This window comes from Patagioenas fasciata, chromosome Z, assembly GCF_037038585.1.
Source record: "Patagioenas fasciata isolate bPatFas1 chromosome Z, bPatFas1.hap1, whole genome shotgun sequence".
In the NCBI taxonomy this organism is placed as follows: domain Eukaryota; kingdom Metazoa; phylum Chordata; class Aves; order Columbiformes; family Columbidae; genus Patagioenas; species Patagioenas fasciata.
This window is the reverse complement of record NC_092560.1, coordinates 57,961,692-57,982,359: the sequence shown is the minus strand read 5'-3', so window position 1 is coordinate 57,982,359 and position 20,668 is coordinate 57,961,692. Positions and strand designations below refer to the sequence as shown.

The 20,668-nt window shown below is 41.6% G+C and overlaps 1 long non-coding RNA gene across 2 annotated transcripts in view; it reads right to left on the bottom strand.

Annotated features, from left to right (window-relative positions):
* Positions 1 to 3,022: 3,022 nt before the first annotated feature.
* Positions 3,023 to 20,668, bottom strand: part of LOC139826468 (uncharacterized) — a 34,968-nt gene continuing 17,322 nt past the window's right edge. The window contains exons 3-6 of one of the 2 annotated variants that reach the window (XR_011736548.1): positions 20,477 to 20,607; positions 6,027 to 6,156; positions 5,813 to 5,871; positions 3,023 to 3,633 (exon numbers count right to left, since the gene is read on the bottom strand). This is a non-coding gene — a long non-coding RNA (uncharacterized lncRNA). Of the gene's footprint in view, positions 3,634 to 5,114; positions 5,872 to 6,026; positions 6,157 to 20,476; positions 20,608 to 20,668 lie in introns of those variants that run through there. The other variant, XR_011736547.1, reaches the window with a different exon arrangement.

Genomic DNA, 20,668 nt, shown 5'->3' with positions numbered 1-20,668 from the left:
CCCAGAGAGGTTGTGGAGTCTCCTTCTCTGGAGACATCCAAAACCCACCTGGACACATTCCTGTGTGATCTGCTCTGATGAACCTGCTTTAGCAGATCGGTTGGCCTAGGTGATCTCCAGAGGTCCCTTCCAGCCCCAACTGTTTCATGATTCTGTGATCAAAAATAGTCATTCTAGTCATGCATAAAAACTTTGTTTTGATGTAAGAGATTTTCGAGAACTTGGTTTATATCAGACAAGATTTTTCTCAATAGCATTTGGTTGTGACAGCAGCTGCTACTACTAAATACATGCAGTTTATCCAGATAAAAAGTAAAAAACATTCCTTCAGCTATGATTTTGCTATAAGCAAGAGCAGAAAATAAATGTCACTAAGCTACTCTACAATGATGAAATAAATGAAGCTCCTCTTTCATATTCTTATGAGTGCTTCAACATAAGGGAATAAAGTAACATTGAAAACTATTAAAAAATCAGAGTTCTTATCTGATATTACTTATACAAGCAAGCAGTCCTACAGCAAATCTGGGCAAAGTCTCGCTAACAGAAAGGAGAAAGACCATGGGGAAACTTCTTGTTGTTCAGAGATAGGAATATCTGCTTATTGGTCTGGCTGAAGATAATCTATTTAGATGGCATCTGGTAGTTAAATATGAAGTGAGATCATCCAATTTCAGGTATGCAGAAAGCATAGCAAAATATCCACAAGGACTTGTGTTAAGACACATCTTCCCTGGGGGAACAAGTGTGCTCATGTCCCATAAAAAGCGAGGACATTTTATCTGCTGAACATGTGTAAGTAAGCAAGTTTACCCTCTCTCTTAGGCTTTTTCACTGGAAGGAAAGCAGAAATATTGTCTTCACAGGTTACAGCTCCACCTGTCTTATTACTGTACTTATGTTTCCACACTAAAAGCTCACGCAAAAATCTGTGGCCAGAAAGAGACAGTTTTAAGGGGCCTGGAGGGAAAGCTGAGGGACCTTTCATCTTCACAAAGCCCAAAGAAGGTGTCCTTAGCACTTGTAAGTCTGTTTGTCAAACACGTAATTCTTCATTTATGTCCCACCCTAAAAAACATATGGTGATGAACGTACCCAATTAGCTTATTAATAACAGCAAAGAACATGCAAGTGGACAAGTTAGTTTTGCTGCAATGTACATCTGCTTCTGCAGAGATGCCCAAGCTAGGCCAGAGGAAGCCAATTCACATGCCTGAGCACAGGACCCCACCATGGCTCCGTGCTTTCCTTGCCCTTCAGGACCTCTCTGCAACCCACTGCACTGAGACATGCAAAGGGTTTGGGTCTACACTGGGCCTCCCAGACAGCAGCAGGATCCCTCAGGCGTGTGCCTGAGCACAGTCTGAGGTGGAGGTTGTAGCAAGAAGGGTGTTGGTCTCTTCCCCTGAGTAGCAAGTGGAAGGATGAGGGGAAATGGCCTCAAGTTGAATCAGGGAACATTTAAGTTGGATATTAGGAAAAAATTCTTCACAGAAAGGGTTGTCAGGCACTGGGACAGGCTGCCTAGGGAAGTGGTTGAGTCACCATACCTGGAGGTGTTTAAAAGATGTGTAGATGAGGTTCTTAGGGACGTGGTTTAGTGTTTGAGTTAGGTTGGACTTGATGATCCTGAGGGTGTCTTCCAATCAAAATTATTCCATGATTCTGTTATTCTATGTTAAAGCACAGTATTAAACTAGCCCTATTGATATATGCAGAACGCAGGTAAGCCTGTGTCTGCAATTCCTTCTGTCAGTTAATTTGTATTATATGTAGTGTAAGCTGTAGCTTAACTTTGATCAGGATCAGCTCCAGCTTGATGTACGGGAGGCAGGCAGGTTTCCCGAGATGCTTCTGCCTCTGTCTTGGTGCACTGGTGCCAGACACAGCCACAAGAGCCGACGGGGTCCCTAGTTGTCTTCAGTACACTCATCTTTTCACACAGAGATGGAGTGACTAACACTGGTACAGAGCATGGCCTCAGGGGGCCCTTTTATAACGTGTCACAGGTTTCTGCAAGGTTGCTTTTCAGCACATTGCTTTTATGGTAATGTTCTTGGCATTTCCTGAGACAGCGTTGTTCCTGCCTGTACAGTGGCTCCTGTTGAAACACTGTTTTGTAGTACAGTATTGCCATTGCCTTGAAGGTCTTCTCAGACCTGTCTTTTAAACAGGATATATCGTGGTGTGCTGATCTGAACGTTGCACCTTTAATTTCCCTCAAATTCCTCCTTGTGAACTAAGAGGTCTCCCTAGCAAACTGCCATACAGGGATGGTTGAGCATAAAGTCAATGTGATAATTTCATAGAGCCGAGAAAAATAAGGAAACGCTGTCAAGTGAGAGATGCTGAGGTTAGGATGCTTTGTCATTTCCTCAAAGTGGTATGAAAAATGACATTCCCTGATACCTTCCTCATGAAGAAAACATATCTTTCTAAAAGTGGTATGAAAATGGCTACCTGTGACTTTGTTGTTTGCCTCTGTTACACAATATATTCCAGAAAAATGAAATCTGTTATGCTGACATTGGCATGAAATGTCCTGGTTTCTTCAAACCAAAGCATTTCTGTCATCCCCTGGGACTGCTGTTATACATGCTTGTGGAGCATCTCAGTTTGGTGTTGCTTCAGCAGCATTTGCAGATGCAAAAGCATTCTCAGAAAATTTTCAGGCATAGCTAATCATATATATAATCTGTCAATTCAGGACTCTTTGACTCCAAGACTTTTCTGGGTTTAATGCACTTTCAGAAATGCACTTAAAGAGCCTAAATCCATGACTTTTTGCTTAGAGGCATTTCATACCGCTAAACCATCCTATCACCCTTCTCCCTCAAGACTACAATATTTTTCCCTTATTAACATAGAGTCTGTAAGCAGTTTGGAGGTGGGATGCCTTCTCATATAGGCCAAGATTTCCAGGAAAGACCAAAGATTGTGGAGACCAAATGACAGATACTTCACAAGGACAGGACTTTCAGCAGGTGTTCTGCATTCAGGAAAAGCAAAGTGGCTACATCCAATCCACAAAAAGAGTATTGTACTGTGTTCAGCTTTTTAAGTCCTGGATGATCACTAATGTGTTGCAAATCCAAAACAAATCCTCAGAAGCCATTTGAGGTCTGCAGAAATAACCATGGGATAAGAAAAGAAGGCAATCTCACTGTTTATTTAAACTGCCACCTGGTGTGAATTTCCACCCCTGTTGCAGGTACCTTTATTCTGAGGATCCTGTCACATCTATTGTTTCACACAAAGCCTTGAAAACCCAGTCAAAGGTGTCGAAACAACTCAGACTGGAAGTTGCCAAAAAAAGATGGAAGATTTGCAATAATTTCAATGCATGGCCTGTCACTGTTCTGCTGACATGGAGAAAAGCAGCTGCTCCAAGAGGAAGTAATGTCTCTTGCAGTCAGAAGAAGGGGTGATTAACAGCAGTTCCCAGCAAGAGAAGAAATTTTCCTTTAGCCACAGTTATTTCATTTTAGGAGATGGTGGCATTTTGAAGGCCAGTCCCAGTGAAGTGGAAAAGTGTGATCCTGCTTGCAGTTGTGCTGTTTCTTAATGTGAGTCAGGCACATCCAGACTTCTGGCATCTTCTGAAGTTCTCCCAGAAGGTCTATTCTGAGCTCCCTGTGCAATGAAGTGCATATGTCAGTGTATTAAAGGTTCTGCATGCTGCAAAACCCAGTTAAAGAAGTTTCTCACAGGCTCCCTGTACTTTCGTATTTGGAGCTCCAGCAGCCCTGCAATGCCACAAAAGTCTGGTGAGAACCTTGATTTCAGTTCGCAAGTAATAGAGGTTTAAGGCAAATTTACCTCTCCTTAAAGCATAATTTAGCAGATTGCTGTTCACTCTCATTACTTCAGTGATGCAGAATTGAAGAGTACAAATTCAAAGAGCAGGAGCTGCCTAATTATGAACTCTTACTGGAACTTAAAATACTCCCAATCAATTAAAGGATGAATTCTCAGGTGCTGCAGTGCAGATCAGAAAAAAAATGGTGTACACGAAATTATCTCACATACTGGTACTGTTCTTGTGTTGATAGCATGGACACTTTCTGCACACCTTGAACTGATAATAATTCAACATAAGGTCACACAGGCCACCAATGCCTCTTTGAATCTCAGTGGAAGAATTAGGAAGAATTCATCCAAACATCAAAATCAGTTTTTCCAAAATAATTTTTCCACTGAACAACAGCTTGATTGACAAATATGTTTTAGTAGATGTCAAAAAGCCTACAGTTACGAATGAGAAAAAGCATGTTGTATTCATTTACTGACAAATTACAATAAATATTTATTGAATTAATTTACTGATATACTATAATAAATATTTCTAGATACTCCAGGCCTATTTGCTTCCAACCCTGCAGCACATGTTGAGGTGGAAAACTGGAATATCAGTACTGGACACTGCCAGGCTTCATGTAGAAATAGAACTGGCTAAAGAGGACAACTGATCATGCTGCACTTTCGTATGTCTTGAAACAACTCCAAATAGGTAAATTCTTACAATTCAGGATCCATTTATATCTTAAGATGTGTCCTGTATGTGACAACAGAGACGTCAGTTGGGATCATGAGTTCTGGACATAGATACCTATCCACCAGAAAACTCACATTTGACCTGACAAGGAAAGAAAAAATTTTCTCACAGTAAAGCTGATTTAAAAAAAAAAATTGCCTAAGGTTCTTGAAAACTGTGATTAAATTATCTACTTACCCAGGAAAAATAATGCACCTGCAAAGGCTGAATTCTAATTTAAAAGAAACATTTGTGTTTGCATTCCAACTACTTTCTTCCTTAGTGTTGCTTGGTTCTCACCCCAGGAGAACAATATGGTGTATCAGTAGATATTAAAATGTTAGTGAACCTTCAGAAAAGCTCAGGTTTCTACTCCGCCCATTTAATGAGGACCAGAATAAACCAGTTAAGACTTACTTTTCTAGTGATTTAAAGCCATTTTTTAAAAATCTGGAGCAATCAATAATACACTGTTTTTAATGGTCAGTACTGTCTCCCTCTTCCACATCAAAAAAATTTCACAATGATAAAGCCACTCTTAGACCAGTTCAAATGGAATGAATTATTGACATGAAGGAGTAATCCATATTATTAAGCCCTCCTGAAAATTAATGCAATGAGGACAGGATCCTGGTGACATTACCCACATAAACTGGACAAATCTAACAATTATTTATTTCCAAAACTTGACAAACAGTGAAAAGTTCAGATCAGCAGCATTTTGTCAGATAAACATAACCTGATTTAAAAGTCATTAACAGGAGGACAGATGTAATATCTCACTGTACCTTGCACAAACACTATTTTCCCTACCAACGCCATTAACAGGCTACTTTTAGAGTTTTTGTTTTTTTTTTTTTTAAAGTCTCCACAATATATAATGGCAAGAAGAGCAGTCTTATTATTGCTGCTACAAATGTTATTAATGAGGAAATTCAAGCATGATTTAAATGACTGTATCAGTTTATAGCAGAAGACAGTGTCAGACATAGGCAATGCCATCTGGAAGTGTTTTGTTGTTTCAGCCAAGAGATCAGGTAAACGGATTTATCTTTCTTACTAACAGTATTTACTGTTCTTTATCTTTCTCACATACAGCCCTCCAGAACTATTCAATTATAGCAACATAGAGAAATAGAATACGCTGACCTCATTTGGATTCTCATCAGTGTTATAAACTTGGTCTAGATACAACTTTTATTTTCTATCCACAGCTATGCAAGCAAAGAAGTTGTACAATACACCTCTTCTATTGGAGTGGCACAAAAGGATATTCACCCAGAGCTCTCCATCAACAGTGGGATGTCAGTCCATCTGGAAAGTTGTTTACAGGCCATCTGAAAGGGGGTCAGAGAAAGGGATTGACTCATAGCAGACAGATTCATAAACAAAGACCCAAATATCATTGTTTCAGAAGGAACAGTGCAAGAGATAAGCTCCCTCCCAGGAATTTGTGCAGCCAGTACTTAGGTGGCTGATAACCTCAGCTGACCTTTCTAAAATTCAAGGGGTGGTAGTTTTGTTGAGATGAACCAGTGTTGAACAATTTTTCCAGTAGACCAGGCAAAACAAACTCTTGGTTAACACCATTCGTCTCTGCTGTCTTTCTTCATCTCATGTAGCTGTGGCAGAAGCATATGAACAGAGAACAGTTGCAAGCAAATGCCATGCTGCTATTGTTCAAATTCCACTACCTTCCTCTTTCATTATATCTGAACAATATCTTGTTCTAAACCCACTTGATGGGGGATGGGAAAAATTACTAACCTTTAAAACTTCAGTGCCACGGTGTAACTGGTGCCCCCCTTCCTCATGACCATTTCAAATCATGCTATTAAAATCCCTTTAGTATCTCAGAATACATTTCTAGCTTTTTCTTGAGAGTTTTGGAGACAGGTAAGCTTCCCAATGCCAAGAGTGTAGTTATTTCTCAGTTGTTTGCAAACACCAAGTACTTTAAGGCAGAAGAATTCATAGTTAACTGCCTTCTAAACCTTGTGTTGCCTAGGATATAACTTTCATCAGATAATACGTATTTCATTACAACACAACTATCTGAACTCTGGTTCAGATAAAGAAACCACTAGTTTTCTTACAGCCTCAAAGAATAAACATATTTCCCACTGAGTGAAAAAGGAATTATGTACATATTGCTTAGCCTCAACTGCATCCCCAGACACAAGCCGAACATATGCCATCTATATTTTTATTACTACTATTTTTGCATTTTGGGAAATGCCCAAAACAAGCATTTCCATCCCTGCCTTGGTGAGGTCTTGAAGTGGTGAAAACTGACTTGACTGACTTCTGTGTACAGGGCAAATTAACAGCACCATGCCATAAATACCTTCAATCTACTATAAATGTAAGTAAAATTAATTAAATTAAACTAATAACTGTTATTTGACATGAAGGTAAATACAAGCTTTCTGACTCTGAGAGCCCCTCCAGAAAGCAGATTCTGTGAGAGCCAAGCATACTGAACCAAAGGGATACTCAGTTTCGTAATATTGCATTAGTGCATCCCTGCTGTCCTTTGCTGAACAAAAGGGGTTCACAGGAAAGATATCTAAAAAAAAATGTCCATGGAGTAAGAAACATTGTTCTGTGGCTAATGTAAATCATGCAGAAGTATCTGAATTTAGTTGCTTGTCTTGGGTGATTTCATGAGCTATTTCTACAAGCATACCTTCCCTTGAAGCAGGTGTCTCAGGCACATCTTCTCCCCTGCAGGTGTGTTTTGTAGGTACCAACAGTGAGCTGAAAGCTGGGCAGAAGTGGGTGACATCTGCAGTAGCTTGTGCTGAATGTCACCCTTGAAGTGTACATTCAGCAGTGCAATCTTACACCTCCAGGTCTACCCCTGTTACAAGTCACCAGCATCACAAATGCCATGACAGCATGTGATTGTCCATACACAAGCATCATTGCATCATCGCACTTCATAGTAATGATAGTGAAAAATCTCTTCCTAAGTAGGTCTCAGAAATGCAGAAATTATAAAGGAGCTAAAGAGGCTTGACTATGTCTGGCAGGGCCAGGAATAGAATCTGGAGAGCCCACATTACTGGTTACCCTTCCTTTCATGCTGGCCACTCAAACACATCACTTTCTTCACCTGGCAGTTAGCTATTGGTGGCAGACGACTGAAGAGTTCATGTATATGCTTATGGTTATCACCTTCATACTTCCTTTCTCATTTAAACTTCCAAAATTCACCTGGCAATGAACAGATGTCAGTGCTTTACTTCCAATGTGTTTGTCTATGGCTTAACAACTCTTTATCCCTGGTTCACAGCTCCCTACCTTAGCTTATTACATGGAATGATGTTTACAGCAACCTTTTATAGAAACCCTAGCTACTTCCTTCCACTCATAACTAGGTGCACCTCAAGGTTGAGGCTGCAATGTGCCTAAGACACCCTGCACCACAGTTCTCATTCTGAGGGGTCAGTGACAGTTCCTGGGTCCTCACCACATCACCGTTCCTCTGCTGACACGTGGGAGCTGGGTCTAGGTTGGTAGGACAGGACAGCTTAGGTGATTCAGCATTGGACTGCAGCATAGGAAATGTAAAGCCTCCCATTCTCCATCAAGAAGCTGCTGAAGGAACTGCAAAATGGGGGCAAGTGGAGGGGCTCTGATGTCAGCCTGGCATAAAAACCGTTTCCCTGATGTGCCCTTTCGATGCACAGGATTCTGTCTCCTGGTGCCCTCTGTATGCCTGCCATTCAGACTGCATTTCCACTGGTCTGGTAGCACTCTCCCCAGCATCCCCCTACCCCTCTACCTTGCATTTCTTTTACCAAGACAGACACAACTTGCTCTTCTCCGTGTGAAGACAAACCGCACATCTGAGATGACAATTGCTCCCTGCAGGTTTACTTGCATAGCCAGAAAAACAGTCCTTTGTAGAAGGGATTTTTCAATGGTTGGTGTGCCTATGCCAAAATGCCTCAGCAGATTCTCTCATCATTACTTCTCTGCTGAACTAATTACATTGCTGGAGTCTGTTACTGTTTTTCTCCGGGAAGCCATGGAATAAACTAGATAATTGAAGCCATAGAAGTGGCAAATGTCCTGTGTCCTATTCACCTGCTCTTCCTGCCATAGGAAGGATGTGGGTTGATCTTGAGAGGAAAGACATCAGATCAATTCTGTTTCTTTCTTTTTCCAAAATCAGCTGCTAAGTGAAATAACAAAATGTGCACGGTAATACTAACAGAGCTTTGTTTTTCCTCCTCGTTAAAAGCCAGCAGCTGCCTGGTGTTTCACAGAGCAAGATAAGCAATGTGACATTTGTGGCCATTCACATGCACTGATTTGTTTTAGTTTATTTTGTTCTCAACAGAATTCCTTAGTGCTTTGAGACTGAAAAAAAAGCCCAAAGAATATAAAAACGATGAAATTTCTAGGAAGAAAAAAAAAATCAACTAAACAAATTGTGGGTTAATAGCTCCTCTATAAAGTGGCTTTGCTGACAAGAGAATTAGAGCAAGATGATCCTGGCAAGCAGGATGTTATGTTAGCTGCACAAACCTTTTCTGTGCTCATATACAATCTCTTAATAGCTGGGTGGGATCTTCTTTCCACATTTCATGGAGAGACTGATGTACAGGTTGAAAAGAAGATTTTTTTTTTTTTTAATTACACAGCATTTAAACAAAAAATCTTTCAGTATTCCAACTAAGTTTTTCTGTTTACTTAGCAGCTATCTAAAACTCTTCTTTATTTTCAGAGATTTTTTATTTTGCCAGATTCACTTCATATCTTCCTTCTTCAGGGCAGAACTATCCTCCCCTTGGGCTCTCCTTTATTATAGATTGTTCGAAAAGCATAATAATTAAAGATGGGAAGATGTAAATGAGAGGAGTTGATGTCTTCAGTTATGGTTTGACTTTTCTAGCTTCATAAATTTCTTGAGACCCCTTATACCGCAGCTAGCATCTCTTGAACAAACTCTTGCTTGTCATAGCTCTACCTCTGAGACTGACAAAGAGACATATTTTTATGCATCTCAAATTAAAACCACCTCCAGAATCGAATGGTCAGAGCCCTGAATTGTCACATGGCAAATGCACAGTCACAGAATCATAGAATCATAGAATCGTTTCAGTTGGAGGTGACATTCAGGATCACCAAGTCCAACCATAACCTAAATCTAACACTAAACCATGTCCCTAAGAAACTTGTCTAAATGCCTTTTAAACTCCTCCAGGGATGGTAAATCCACCATTTCCCTGCGTAGCCTGTTCCAGTGCCTGACAACCCTTTCCATTAAACCCTTTCCTCTTGTCCCGTCATTTGCTACTTGGGAGAAGAGACCAACACTCTCCATGCTACAGCCTCATTTCAGGTAGTTGTAGACAGAGATAAGTTCTCCCCTCAGCCTCCTTTTCTCCAGGCTGAACAGCTCCAGTTCCCTCAGCCGCTCTTCATCAGACTGCTGCTCCATACCCCTCACCAGCTTTGTCGCCCTCCTCTGCACTCTCTCCAACACCTCAATGTCTTTCTTATAATGAGGGGCCCAAAACTGGACACAGGATTCTAGGTGGGGACTCACCAGCACCCAGTACAGTGGCACCATCAATTCGCTAGTCCTGCTGGCCACACTATTCCTGATACAAACCAGGATGCTGGTGGCCTTTTTGGCCACCTGGGCACACTGCTGGCTCATGTTCAGCCACTGTCAATCAACACCCCCAGATCCCTCTCCGCCAGGCAGCTTTCCAGCCACTCTTCCCCAAGGCTGTAGCACTGCCTGGGGCTGTTGGGACCCAAGTGCAGGACCCGCCACTTGGCCTTGTTAAACCTCATACAATTGGCCTCAGCACAATGATCCACCTGGTCCAGATCCCTCTGTATGGCCTTCCTACCCTCCTAGAGATCAACACTCCCACCCAATTTGGTGTCATCTGCAAACTTTCTAAGGGTGCACTCAATCCCCTCATCCAGATCATTGATAAAGAGATTAAACAGAGCTGGCCCAAATACTGAGCCCTGGGGAACACCACTTGTGACCGACCACCAACTGGATTTAGCTCCGTTCACCACAACTCTTTGGGTCCAGCCATCCAGCCAGTTCTTTATCTATCGCAGAGCACACCCATCCAGACCATGAGCTGCAGTTTCTCCAGGAGAATGCCATGGGATACAGTGTCAAAGGCTTTACTGAAGTCTAAGTACACAACAACCACAGTCTTTCCCTCATCTACTAAGTGGATCAACTTGTCATAGAAGAAGATCAGATTGGTCAAACAGGACCTGTCTTTCATAAACTCAAGTTGACTCGGCCTGATTGCACGGTTTTCTTGTATGTGCCGTGTGATGTCACTCAGGATGATCTGCTCCATGACCTTCCCTGGCAACAAGGTTAGACTGACAGGTCTGGAGCTTCTTGGACCCTCCCAATCCTTCTCGTAGATAGCATCGCTTTAGCCAATTTTCAGTCAACTAGGACCTCCCCCAGTCAGCTAAGATTGCTGATAGATAATGGAAAGTGGCATAATGATCATCTCTGCCAGCTCCCTCAGCAACCTTGGGTGTATCCCATCTGGCCCCATAGACTTGTTGGTGTCCAAGTGGTATAACAGGTTGCTAACCATTTCCCCTTGGATTATTTGGGCTTCATTCTGCTCCCCACTCCTGTCTTCTGGCTCAGGAGGCTGGGTACCTGGAGGACAACTGTTCTGACTGTGAAAGACTGAGGTGAAGCAGGCATTTAGTAGCTCAGCCTTTCCCTCATCGTTAGTCACTATGTTTCCCCCACATCCATCAGGGGATGGAGATTCTCTTTTGCCCTCCTTTTGTTGCTGATATATTTATAGAAACATTTCTTGTTGCCTTTTCCAGTGGTAGCCAGACCAGCTCCAGTTGGGCTTTGGCTCTTCTACTTTTCTCCTTGCATAACTTCACAGAATCCTTGTACTCCTCTTGAGTAGCCTGCCCCTTCTTCCAAAGGTTATAAATTCTCTTTTTATGCCTAAGTTCCAGCTCCAGCTCTCTATTCAGCTGGGCCAGTCTTCTTCCCCACCAGCTTGCTTTCTAGCACACGGGGACAGCCTGTTCCTGCACCTCTAAGATTTCCTTCTTGGAGAGACCAGCCTTCCTGGACTCCCTTGTCCTTCAGGACTGCCTCCCAAGAGACTCTGCCAGCCAGCCTCCTAAACAGATCAAAGTCTGCCCTTCAGAAGTCCAAAGTAGCAGTTCTGCTGGTCACCCTTCTAACTTCTGCAAGGATAGAAAACTCAATCATTTCATGATCACTATGGCCAGGGTAACCTCCAACCAACACATTGCCCACAAGTCTATTTGCAAACAACAGATCCAGCGGGCCTCCTTTCCTTGTAGGCTCACTAACGAGCTGTGTCAGGAAGTTGTCTTCCATGCACTCCAGGAGCCTCCTAGACTGCTTCCTCTCTGCTGTATTGTATTTCCAGCAGACATTTGGTAGGTTGAAGTCCCCCATAAGAACAATGACAAGTGGTTGGGAGACTTCTCCCAGATGATTATAGAATATTTCATCTGCTTCTTGATCCTGGTTGGGTAGTCTGTAACAGAACCCCACCAGGATGTTCACCTTGTTACCCTTCACCTTGATTCTCACCCATAGACACTCAACCCTATCATTGCCCTCACCAAGTTCCAGACAATCAAAACACTCCCTAATATACATGGCCAACCCATATCCTCTCCTGTCCCTTCTGAAGAGTTTATAGCTAGCATTCCATTTTTAGCCATTCCAAGAGTTTATAGCCATTCTAATGCAGCAGTCTCTAAATAATTTCAGCATATATGTAGATTTAATAGGAAAGGGAAGCTGAGGGAAACCTAAAGAGATTCCATCCCTCTTCACTTCTTCCCTTTGCCCTGTTTCTGTGCTGCCTCCTGGTCACATAAGCCAAAATAAAAGTGCATCTTCTCTGCTGCCATGCCAACTCACGTTGTGGCTGTATTCATTCTGTCTTCATGCAACAAACACCTAAGTAGTTTGAGTCCAAGGTGTATCATACAGAGCAGACTCAAATCTCCTTTTGCCTTTGAATCAGTAGGATCAACATTTCTGTCTGTCACATAAACTATTTACCCCATGATCTGAGGCACTGGAATTAGAGTGGGCCAGAGACCAAAGCAAAAAAAGGAAGGTTTGCTGTAATGTTCACAAACTAAAGAAAAACTGACACGAATAGAACTTCTGAACAATACACTTGCAAAGAATTAGACAGTCACTGACTTTCATGGAAATGCTTCTGTGATTCCGATTTCTCAAATGCCCTTCTGAAGATGAAATGGGTTCATCTTGGCCAAAGAGCCATGGGGAAAATTGTGGTTCCCAGTTTGTTTATGCTTAGCACAGAAAGCTGTTTACAGAAACATAAACAGAAGATATTTCCAGCAATGCTGCCCTCTCAGTGTTGAAAGACTTGCAGAGCCCCAGACGTCATTGGAGCTCTCTTGCTGGATCCTAGTTAATGCACTGCCTAGCCACTTTCCAAGCTCTGTTTGTAAATTCCCTATTCTAACAGCAGTGGTGCACACCAGACAATATATTTTGAGAGGATTATTACTCTATAAGCAAAACCATGTCATTGTTTGTAGTCAGCTTTTGGACTCATGTTTTACAATACCATCTGAAGCATATTGATATGAAAAAGGCACTATGTGAACTATTTTCCACTGATGTACCACATGCACAGCCCTTCACAAAAGCAAGAGATGGAAGCAGAGGAGACTGTATACTTTGACCCAGTCTAAATGGTATCTTTTCATACGGGAATCTATGTCTCTAACAACTTCTTCTGTGACCATAAACAATGTTGTGGGCATTATATGTTTGTAATATGGTAGTGAATAGAGGTCCCACAGTGTGGGAGCTGGGTGTTCTTGTCACTCATCTACTCCAAACTGCTTCCATCTGATTACAAACAAGATGCAAAAGTCAGTTGATCCACTGCTAGGAAAAGGCAGGTTAAATAAGAAAATCAAAATACCTATACAAACATGAAGTTCTCAGGAAGATGACTTCAGCCATATTATATCAAAACTGCATTTTGCTATCATTCTGGAGATTGGGATTTATCAACAAATATGGCATAGTCCCTTTTCTTGGTAAAAATGTTACCAGAGAATTCATCTATTTTCTGCTTCCCACTTCCTTGAAAGAAAAGGCCACTTCTCCTGTAACACTTTTTAAACATGCATACTATTTCTATCCAAACACCCCTATCAATAAGTGTCTGCATATTTGGGATGAACCATCATTTCCTTCTAAATGATGATCCTACACACAGAACTTCTGGTGTGTTCTGGTGTATTCTGACACCAATACAGGGGCAAGCAAGTACTGCCTGAAAGCAAGACATAAATATGACTTTTCCACATTCACTTGTCAAGCTGTTTTCTCACTTGATATGTGCTTCCGTGGTCTTAGATTGCAAACTTCTTGAGTCTGGGACTGTTTCATGTAACTCACTTAGCTGTGTACATTATGACTCTGAGTCCTGCTGGGAGTTCCTAAGTCCAGAGAAACAGAAATGGAGATGGAAGTTGTACCTGCCACTGCTGACTGAACCTTCATGTCGGTGGAGTGTGTCATACTCCAAACCAGCAGTTTGAGCTTAAATGACAACAATTCTCAAGGGAAAGAAAATGTGCTGGTGTGCCTCTGCATAGGGCCAGGCCCACAGACCAAACAACCATGAGTCCACTACCAGGAGGACTTTCTTCACCTGTTCTGGGTGAGGACACACATACCAGCACTGGATAATGTAGGTCCTTAGGAAATACAGAGACTGTACATGCTTGGAGGAGATGTTACATTTGGAGACAGTTGTTTTATCTGGCATTTTGAATGCAGATGTTGCCAAGTCTGATGTCTTTGACCTCTTTACTTGGTAGGAAGAGATACCATGTATTCTAATCTGACAAAATTGTGTTCTCTCCTGGCAGGGAATTTGTCTACCTCCCCAAAATCTCACTACAGGACAAGACAGATTATTTTCATATGAAGTCTAGAGGATAACTTGGTGTTTCTACTCATTCACAGGCTTCTGACTTTTCCTTTGCCCTTTCTACCCATTTTTGTGTTCATTTACTATTGTTCTTGTTAAAGTGCAGTTTTTAATTCATAGGCTTTTCTAACATCAGGGATAAAACTTAGTTTCTGCAACTCAATTTAAGTCCATAAAGGAATGATTAGATTTTTCACATATATAAAACTAAAGCTTGAATACATTATGATTCATCTACTGTTGTGCACACCCCCAAATTAAAGTGGAAATATGAAATATGGGGAGCAATTAGTTGATGATTAATGGAGACTAGTGATTTTGCTGCTATAAGAAGACAGTTTCAATGTCATGTTAGTTTCAGATAGACTTCACACACCTACAAATTGTCAGCTGAAGCTTGCAATGGAATGAAATTACACTTTTAAAGTTAGTCGAGAGGTCTCTTGGAGATCCTGAAGTGCATGTTCATAGTATGGATGTTTGAGGTGAGCAGATAAATAACCATTAATAAATTCAGCTACAAAGTCTTTAAATGCTAAGGTTAAAACAACAGAAAGTTGTATTTATGAACATGTAGATAATCAGAAACAACAATGTAGAAAGGAGTGAACTGCCTTTATTAATCTCAAAATAGGGTTTATTATAAAACAAGGCCCTCACAGCCATTATCTAAGTATTAGCGTCATTTACTAATTTATTTTAAACTTACATGGGAAATTATCTCCTTGTGAATATCTGCATGTTCTTGTGATTGACATTTCACATGGGGCCCTGTAATGAATAGAGGTTTGGGGAATATAATCTCTTTCCCATCTTCTAAAGGAGTAGAATTTGCAGGGATATTAGACCTTGAGGCAGATGCAAGCCCCTGTGTTTTATCAGAGCATGGGGATTGCATTTGAACTGCTCTACATGTTGTTCCAAAAAGCATGTTACTGTCAAACTTCAAATAGGTGGAGGAAGCTCATGCAGCACACAGAACTTGGGATTGCACCGATATTTCCTATCACTTTTCATATGAACAAGATTTACTTCTTAGCATGGTCAGATGAGTGAATCCAAACATCAGTGTGATGCTTAAGAAGCAAGGCTATATTAAGAAGGTACTACCAATAAGACATATGTTACAGAAGTTATAGGATCTCAAGTGCATTGGCAGCATCACCTTCTGAATGTTCATCACAAAAAAGTGCAGCACTGGGAAGAGTTTAGGGAAGTTCCACAATTATTACCTCCCTGAGAATGAGAGTTGAAGAAATAGGAAGGACTAAAAAATTTCTGAGTAATGACTTCTATGCAAAAGATACATGGGAAATACAAGCTCAGTGACAGGAAAACTGGTCACCTCCCTGATCTTATGTTTTATGTTTCTACTATTTTCTTTTCACATGGTAGCTAAGTTAAAGACAATCATATTAGAAGGAAAAATGTTATTTTAAGGCCAGTTTGAGCCTTCAGTCCATGAGATCTCAGTTTTGTCCCAAAAATAGAATGAAAAACTCGGGGCGGGGAGGTGAGGAGTAACATGACAAGCTTTTGCAGGTACTTCAGCAGCAGAAGAAAGTCTAGGAAAAATATGGGCCTACTGCTAAATGGAGCAGGGGACCTGAAGAGAATGAACATGGAAAAGGCTGAGGTGCTCAAGACCTTCTTCACCTTGGTCTTTATTGGTAAAACCTGCCTTCAGCAATCCGACATCCCTGAGAGCAGTGGGAAAGTCCAGAGCAAGGAAGACGTACTTGTGGTGGAGGAGGGTCAGGTGCAGGAACGCTTACAGAAACTGGACATGCACAAATCCATGGTGGCTGATAGGATGTACTCACAACTGCTGAGGGAGGTGGCCAGTGTTGCTTATCTTGGAAAGGTCATGAGGACTGAGAGAGGTTCCTGCAGCTTGAGAGAAAGGAAATGTCCCTCCTGTCTTCAGGAAGGACAGGAAGGAAGATCTGGGGAAATACAGGCCTGTTAGCCTCACCTTGGTCACTGTGAAAGTGATGGAGCAAATAATGCTGGAAACCATTTCCAGACATATGAAGGACAAGAAGGTGATTGTGAATAGTCAGCATGGACTTGGGAATGGGGAGCCTCTCCTGACCAACCTGACAACCTTATATAATGAGTTATCTAGTTTGGTGGAGAAGGGGAGAACAGTGGATGTTGTTTATCAAGAAGCTGAGAAAGTACAGGCTAAGTGGACTGTGAAACGGACTGAAAACTGGCTGAACTGCCATGTTCAAAGGGTGAACCTCAGCAATACAAAATGTAACTCGGGGTTCGTCACTAGTGGGGGACACCAGCAGTCAATATTTGGGCTAATATTGTATAACTTCTTCATTAATGACCTGGACAATTGCACAAAGTGCACCCTCAGCAAGTTTGCAGATGCTACAAAACTGGAAGGAGTGGTTGATACACCACATGGTTGTTCTGCCATTCAGCAGACCTCAACAGACTGCAGAAATGAACAGAGGGCAACCTTGTGAAATTCAACAAGGGAAATGCAAAGTCCTGCACCCGGAGAGGAAAAGCCCTGTGCACCAATACACACTGGGGACTAACTGTCTAGAAAGTAGTTGGTAGAAAAGGACCTGGGAATCCTAGTGAATAACAAGCTGAATATAAGCCAGAAATGAGCCTTTGTGTTGAAGACAACCAACAGCACGTGGACATAATGGAGTGTGTCCAGCAAAAATTCACAAAGATGATTGGAGTTGAAACAGCTGACATACAATAAAAGGCTGAGTTTGCTGTGACTGATCAGCTGGGTAAGAGAAGCCTCAGGGAAACTTATCAATGTGTCTGAATACTTGAAAGGAGGGAGTAAACAACACAGACGCAGGGTCTTGTCACTGGTATCTAGTGAAAGGACAAGAGGCAATGGGCACAAACTGAAATGCAAGACATTCCGGTTAAATGTAATAAAAGACTCTTGTCACTCTGAGGGTGATCAAGCACTGGAAGAGGTTGCCAAAAAAAAAAAAAAGCTGTGGAGTCTTTATCCTCAAAAGCATTACAATCTGACTGGACACAGTCACGTAGTGACTCTTGTTTGAGCAGAGGGGCTGGGCTGGGTGACCTCCAGAGGCACCTTCAGACATTTTATGACTCTGTAAGATGAGCTGAAAACATATAAATGTCACCTGAATGACGATAGATTCTGCTTCCCATTAAAATTGCTTAGCACCTTTGCATCTTCCACTGTTAAAAGTAAGAGATTAAAAGCTTCTTTCTTGAATGGGATAGAAGTTGTCTTGATACCAGAGGGTGTGTGTGTGAGGTCCATCAGGAACATTAAGGAAGTTATCAATATTCAGTGTCAGTGGCTGAGAGCAACTTTTGTTCATTTAGTCTTTTTGCGGTCTATTATATTTCTAGAAATTCAGTGCCCTATACTTTTTCAAAAAACAGATGACTTTCTTTCGTCTAAAAGAAAATGGGTTTTTTTTAATATCTTGGATCCTATAATCCAATGACCTATGTAACAAAAGTGCTTTGACTCTATTATTATGGCAGGCTGCACATGAGAGAGCTAAGTAGGAGATTATCTCAGTTTTAAAAGGTGTGTAAATTTGGTGCTTTGAAATGGTGGAGCACTCTCAGAGCAGGTGGTTAGGACTTCTCACTACGACCCCTTGTTTAGAGGCATAAACCAGCTCCAGCTTTAGAAGCATCACCCCTTATGAATGCTCTAAATGCTACCATTTCCGAAGCCTAGATGCGTTACCTATGATCTGTCTGTAGTTTCTGAAAGTTTGTGGGGTTTGGTTTGTTTGTTTTTTTTTAAAGAAGTCTTGTGACAAAGTTATATCAGAATAAGAAAAGACTGAAGATTTTGTATTTCATTAACTAGTTTACCAGCTGTCTAGTCTCCACCAAAAGATTTCCATGAAGTCGGCTGATAAATATCAGAATAATTCCAGAGCTTTAAAAAAACCTGAGAAGACACACCTGGCAACAAAGCTCTCTAAATTTTAAAGAGGGTACAACTTAGGAGCTGTCAGTTTAAAATCTGCCTACTCCCACTTCAGTAATGTTGTTTTGGTGCCAAAAAAAGAAGGATTAAAAAGTTAGATGTCTAAAAAAGATGTAATGTAATAATCACACATAGAAGAAACAATGCATGTATATTCCTTTACCTCACCCAGAGTCAGATTCCCACTTTGAGTCTTGCTGTAACAAATACTCAACACGTATTTAATGTAGCCATCTCTTTCTCCTTCTTTTCTCTAATTAGTTCTGCCTAACCATATTCAGGGTGAAGAATTTTTACTGAGAAAAATCCAGCCATTTCTAGTATTTCATCAGACTGGAGCTGATTGGCTTCCACTGAGGCTAGCTGTAGTTTTCTGTTGCTGTGTAATCTTAGAAAAACAGCAGAACAAGCCCAACTGAAAATAACTATTGACATAAAATATGTCTTAGTGCTGTTAATCTTCCACATAGTGAAGTTTCAGAGATGAGTAGTCTGTGCAGAAAGCATTTTCAGGATGGTCTATTAAATAACAGAAACATCCTTACCTAAACCTTTGTTTTTCATAAGAGATGAAAGATGTTCCCTCATAATGCAATTTCTGGAGAAAAATAACTAAAATCCATGTTCCGTTCTCATTTAAGAGATCACCAAGAAAGGATCAGTGAAGTTTGAGAGGAGACAAAGATTTGCAAGATATTGTCTCAAAAGCAAGAGAAGAAATCAGCTGAAGCACACTCCCTTGGAAATTTTTGCAGGAAAGAACAAAATTTAATCCAAACTCAAACTTTCTCTGGTTTGGCAGGACTGATCCACCAATATGGAACCAGCCTGGACACAGCATCTTTCCTTGAGGTCTGTTTTTGGAGGTCGGGAATGCTCTCCTAGATAAGATTCCTGCTCATGAGGCCACCAGGCAGCAGGAAAGGAGTGGTGATGTGCTTGTGTTGGCAGTCTCTTAGAAACCAAAATGGAGATCCTGACTGCGTGAGTGTCCCATCCCTCAGATAGCTGGTGGGGAACTGAGACAAAGTGCCAGCAGGGAGAATTCAGACAAAACTTAATATAGGCAGAGCTGTGCTTTTAGAGACAGAAAGAAAAAAGGAGAAAAAAAAAAGGGTTGGGGCTCTATCAGGTGTCACAGCTTTTAGTCCCACCTGGATCTATGTCACATATTCAAACCCTTACAAAAATGAAAACAATAAATAGGGTACACCACCACCTTTTATTCTTGCTGTTGTACTGTCAACATGGTGACTGACTTAGTTTCCTCCCCCCAAATATCTCCCAAAGCTATATAGATTCCAGATTTAGTTAATCTCATTCTTGTTTGCAAATATTCCCATAACAGCAGATCAGCACATCTGACTCTTAAAAATAATCCACTTGGAAATGCATTTTTTCCCTCATGCTTCTGAGGTCACCACGAGCACTCAATCATAATTACAGCATCATGGGGGTGGCTGTTTTCTGCTCTGCATTTTCCTCCTGCTACTGCAGAGCAGGAGGATGTGGCCACCTCAGTGGCTTTGAGATTTTGTGCATCTTCAATTTATGGCTTCCCTGAGTCTGCTCAGCATGGCAGGATCCTCCAGACCTTCCATAGCAGCAGAAGATGCAATCTGCTTTCCAAATGAAGGCTTTGAAACACCTGCATATGGGTAAAAGCACAATTTAAAATGCCTCGCGTAAGGCAGAAGTGCTGGATTGAAGGTTCCATGAAGGGAGGAACACCGTTTTCCCCACAAGGACCTGTCCCACAAGACACTGGATGCTCAGAAACAAACAACTTCGGGTACTTGCTGAGCAGGGATCCCCAGATTCCTTGACATAGCGCACTACAGACGCAGCCTGCCACGTTACCTCATCCCCCAGCAGGGAGCTGCCTGTCGCACCCTGAGCACCCCAGCCCTGGCAGCATTCTCCACCACTGAAGTCAATAAGATTGCTGGATTTCATCACCTCCAGGAGGACGGGGACTGTCACATAGAGGAGTCAGTTGAGAATGTGGCACATTTCACACACATCCTTCACGCTGCTCAGCGTCACTGGTCCTCTGGGAAGCAAACGGGCAGCATGTGTCAAACACATCTCTGCAAACAGAAAGACAGCTGCAATTTGCAAATGGTACAACAGAGTTTTACAAGTAGCTGC